The sequence below is a fragment of the Etheostoma spectabile genome, chromosome 10 (assembly GCF_008692095.1).
Source record: "Etheostoma spectabile isolate EspeVRDwgs_2016 chromosome 10, UIUC_Espe_1.0, whole genome shotgun sequence".
NCBI classification, from domain to species: Eukaryota; Metazoa; Chordata; class Actinopteri; order Perciformes; family Percidae; genus Etheostoma; species Etheostoma spectabile.
In genome coordinates, this window is record NC_045742.1 from 28,594,014 (window position 1) to 28,599,053 (window position 5,040).

Here is a 5,040-nt window from a genome sequence, read left to right on the forward strand (position 1 = left end):
CATTAGTAATTAAACCTAAACAGCTAATGTAAGTCTAAACTGTCTGCAAGCTTACCCTCCTCTACTGTGCGACAGTAAATCGCGTGGTTGAGACACAAATGTTAGCCTATTTTTATAAAAACGTCTGCTACAGAGCCAAAACGTTAGCTACAAGGTAATGGAGCCTTTTATGTTTCTTTAGAAATAAACAATGGACAAATAGAGTCTTTAAAGTCTTCATTAAAGTTATTCACTGTCAAAGTGGCGCCAAAATGAATGGCAGTCAATGGAATGCTAACAGCAGGTGATGGCATATTAGCATCAAAATGGCGCCATAGGAGCTCCAGTTAGAAAGGAGAGGATTACCTCCTTGGTCTAAGTGGCATCAATAATCCAATATCAATGCAAAGCAAAAATATGTTGATACATATGCATCTTTGCTTTCAAATTCCCACCTTCTATTCATTCTTTTTCTACAAAGAATATTTTTGTTTTTCATTTACTGTAAATGTCTGTGGGGGATTAGTTATACATTTGTTAAATCATATTGCTTTTGTGAGTTGATATAGATGTAACAGATTGTTTCAACAGTTTTAAAAACCCTCTGAGTAAGCGAGGCAGAGAGGGAGTGACCCTGCCCAAAGGACGCCCGGGGCCCTGGTCTGGAGCCAGGCCCAGACGGAGGGCTTGTCAGCGAGTGCCTGGTGGCCGGGTTTGCAACGGAGCACAGCCCGAAAAAGCTACATGGCACCCTTCTCTCCATCCCATGGGCCCACCACCTGTGGGAGGAACCGCTGGGGTTGGGTGTGCCATGCCACTTGGGTGGCAAGGGAAGCTTGGGGTTCCCTGCTGGAGCTGCTGCCCCTGCAACCTGTTACCAGATAAGCGGATGAAGATGGATGAATGGATTGATGGTAATAGATTGTGTTAAATGGATGATATCCTCTCTTATTGATCACAGGCACCTGAATTCAAGCACATTCCTATCATGGACAATTTTTATATTAGAAAATATTGTATTGTTGTCCAAAGAATCAATATAAGATTGTATGGTGATAGAACTTGTGATTTACACCCCTAGTGCTGTTGGCAACTTAAAACAAAAAAACAATCCCCATTTTGTGTACTGATGTTTAATTATTATAAAAACGATCGATTTTATTTCTCATGGCTGTAGTATTGTTGTAATGAAGTTTGAAGAGTTTGTCCTGCGTGACAGAGGAGAGGAGAACGAGAGGATAGAGCTGGGAGTTGAGAGAGTTAGCTTTGCTGCTTTTGTAATTCATGCATGAGAAGAGCTAACTCACAACAAACAGTCAAGGACAAGATTCAAAGTGATGATATAGAGCATTAGATAGCATTTGATAAATAAATAGATCCCTGCAGGGAAATTGGGTTTCTGCAGCATCAAATATAAAAGATACATCAGTTACTAAGAGGGAAACAAAAGCAAAGCATTAAAGGTTATGGAACTATTCTCTAACTGTTATTACACCGTTTGGGTGAATACTTGACTTTATTTGTTATTTATTGAAAGCCCCAAAAATCTTATTACACGTTAATGACCGACTATTCAAAGTTAGACAAAATTGCTTGTTTTAAATATTTTTAACACACATACAGACGTGATGGGTGACCAATAACATTGTTTTATGAAAAAAAGAAAATAAAGAAATGTGGCTATACTTAGCCACAATATAAATTTTGTCAGACCATTTTTAACCGTTAAAAATCATTTTTAAATCAATATTTGTGCTAATATGGAGTTCATACCGCTGATCAGCGGATGGGATTATGGGTCTTTAATTTAGTATCAAACAAAAAACACTAACTCAAGCAAAAAAATTGTCACCTCAAAGGTTAAACTTGCGAACAAAACATTTGTGTAGTTGTAGACTATTGGCATTTTGTCTGATAATATGTCCTTTTGTATACAGTTCCCTCTGCTTCTTTCTCAGTGATCTGTCTTTTGCTCTCTCCATCACGTTTGTAGTCTTTCTCCCAGCTTTCTCGTTTATGCTTCCAAAGTCTTTGTTTGCAATTCTGACACAAAGCTCTCACGTGGGCGGGGTTTACAGGGATGCGTTCCCATTGGCTAATGAGTTCTTGGAGTATTTTTGAGTGACAGCTCAGTGCTTGCTGCCCACCCTGACGTTTCATTGCAGCTGATGTTAGAGACTTTGAAGAAGACACAAACCACACTAAACAGCAGACGTATTGATCATATACAGTACACTACGGGTCAAAAGTTTGGGGTCACTTAACAATTTCCATTCTACTCCATTATGGACAGAAAACCAGCTGATCTGGGTGGGGGGGGGGGTCTGATCTTTAATTCAATATCTACATTGCCCATTATCAGCAACCATTCATCCTATGTTCCAAAGGCACATTTTGTTTAATAATCTGATATCATTTTAAAAAACTAACTGAGAAAACATTGGAGAACCCTTTTGCAATTATGTAAGCACATAATGTAATCTGGAAACTGCTGCCCTGGTTAAAAAAGTGTGTATACTGTCTGTGATCTACGTGATTGACACACACATTAGATAATGTTCCATCTGTACACACTTTCTTATTTTATTACACTGCTGCAAGATGGTAGATACCTGTATGCTTGTACATTTTAACGCTGTAAATTTCAACAATATTCAGAATTAATGCATATTTTAACTACTGTCCAAACTATGTACTTAACTAACAAACCAGGCCCTTGACAAAGGTCATTGTTTGATGTTCATTGCTGATGAAGCTCGGGTCGTGCTGGCTGCCCTGGACCACCTTGACAGATTAACCAAGGGAAAAGCAGATGGATCATTTGAGTAAGCATAGCATGAAGCCATGTTGTACTTTAAAGTAGTCAATATTGAGGTAGGGATCTATAAAGTGTGATCAATAATGTTCCAGAAATAAGTGTTCCAGTAGTGATTATGAAACCTAGAAAAATGTTCCCAGAGTGCAAAGGCTTTATTAAAATTATTTATTATTGAGCTACATTCACTTTATGATCTAATAAGGTCCAGGGTACAAGGGGCCGAAATGGATTTCATCAGGAGGGGGGCTGGCGTCTCCCTTAGAGATAGGGTGAGAAGCTCAGTCATCTGAGAGGAGCTCGGAGTAGAGCCGCTGCTCCTTCGCGTTGAAAGGAGCCAGTTGAGGTGGTTCGGGCATCTGGTAAGGATGCCTCCTGGGCGCCTCCCTAAGGAGGTGTTCCAGGCACGTCCAGCTGGGAGGAGGCCTCGGGGAAGACCCAGGACTAGGTGGAGAGATTATATCTCCAACCTGGCCTGGGAACGCCTCGAGATCCCCCAGTTGGAGCTGGTTAATGTGGTTCGGGAAAGGGAAGTTTGGGGTCCCCTGCTGGAGCTGCTGCCCCTGCAACCTGATACCGGATAATCAGATGAAGATGGATCTAATAAGGTACTTCAAGCTGTACAATAAGTCAAGGAAGTGAAGGACTACAGCCACATGCCAGCCCTGTGAAGAGGAGTTCTAAAGAAAAGGTTGTAGTCCAGCCTGGAGCGGTGAGCTCAGGAGACCAGATGATCCCAGGCGTCTAAGAGTTGTGTGCAGTCTTCCTGTACCACCCTCAGAAGTGTTGTTGCAGACACAAGTCAGCAGAGCCATACAGCTTGCCATACGTGAAACTGAATATGTGAAATATATACAGTACATAACCCAACTACTTAGTATGTCAGTGTGTTGTTGGTGATGAAAAACTGATCCTGACCTGTGATGTACTGCCACAGGGGCCCCAACAAAATTCATTCATATTTTCATTATATATGTGAAGTTTTATATTGGACTAAAAATAAAGCATTATAATGGTCTGAACCTTATTTCATGTATTATATAATGAATCAGACATGGGTGAATGTAAAAAAGGGTTTTAATACATTATGTGCCTTTTAAAATATAATTAAAGTAAAACCATGTAGACAAATTAAATTACAGGACAGTATACTGTAGTGTGAAAATATCTACTCCTGTGTAGTAAAAATTGCATCAATACTCGGTCTGGTGTGAGCTGTGAGAGAAAAGTTCCTAACACAAATCAAATGGTAACTAAGTTCTTACTAATAACTGAGGCTTCTAAGCTTGGATGATTTATAATTAAAATATCTTGCTTTTAAGTATCCTTTAGTAAATGTGTAGGCTTTATGAACACTTTCCTTATGCTGACATGCTTGCAAAGGCAACAGAAGACATGTAATTAGAGTTAGGATAGCCAGTCTTTGGCATAACTAGAAAAGTAAAGTTGGATATTCGTATCTAATGTCATCCTCTTGGCTGTAAATGTATCATTACTGAGTTTGATTGTATGCTTTGCTACAATAAAGCTCATAACTATAAAGATGTACCAGTTAAGCAGTGGTAACACTGCATAATGTACTGTATGTGTCAACCTCTAGATAGACTACATTATATTCACAGCTTCTATATTTTACAACTTAACCAATACCCTAGCAATAGCAACCACAACAATTTGTAGTTAGCTGGATAATAATTTGTCATAATAGACCAGATAGCTATGATACTGCCCTACCTGGGACAGCATCGTAGCTCTGCTCGGGTCCCACAGGTCCCACAATATTTCATTGTTCTACGGAGCGAAGACAAAAATGAATACAGCTCCACTGAGTACGCCTCACTAAGCTTATATTCCCATTGCAGGTTAGCTCAGTAAATAGCTACATCAATGCAAAGTTACTTGGCTAGTATTTGTTTTAGCAGTTAGCTTACATTCAATGCTAATTTACACAGCTTCACTAGCCAGCAAGTAACTTAAATGTAAATGTAAATGTGCTGTATTTATATAGCGCTTTTCCAGTCTTAACAACTGCTCAAAGCGCTTTTACATCTACAGGAAACATTCACCATTCACACACATTCATACACTGTGGCCGGGGCTGCCGTACAAGGTGCCACCTGCTCATCAGATAAACATTCACACACATTCACACTCCGATGCGCAGCCCTGGGGGCAACTCGGAGTTCAGTGTCTTGCCCAAGGACCCTTTGACAATGACTGCAGGGGCAGGGATTGAACCACCAACC

At 40.1% G+C, this 5,040-nt stretch overlaps 1 long non-coding RNA gene across 1 annotated transcript in view; it reads left to right on the forward strand.

The window, feature by feature from the left end:
• The window catches only part of LOC116696996 (uncharacterized), a 20,779-nt gene extending 16,185 nt beyond the window's left edge, over window positions 1-4,594 (forward strand). Inside the window, exon 4 of the long non-coding RNA XR_004333883.1 lies at window positions 4,450-4,594. This is a non-coding gene — a long non-coding RNA (uncharacterized LOC116696996). The remainder of the gene's footprint in view (window positions 1-4,449) is intronic.
• The last annotated feature ends 446 nt before the right edge of the window (window positions 4,595-5,040 follow it).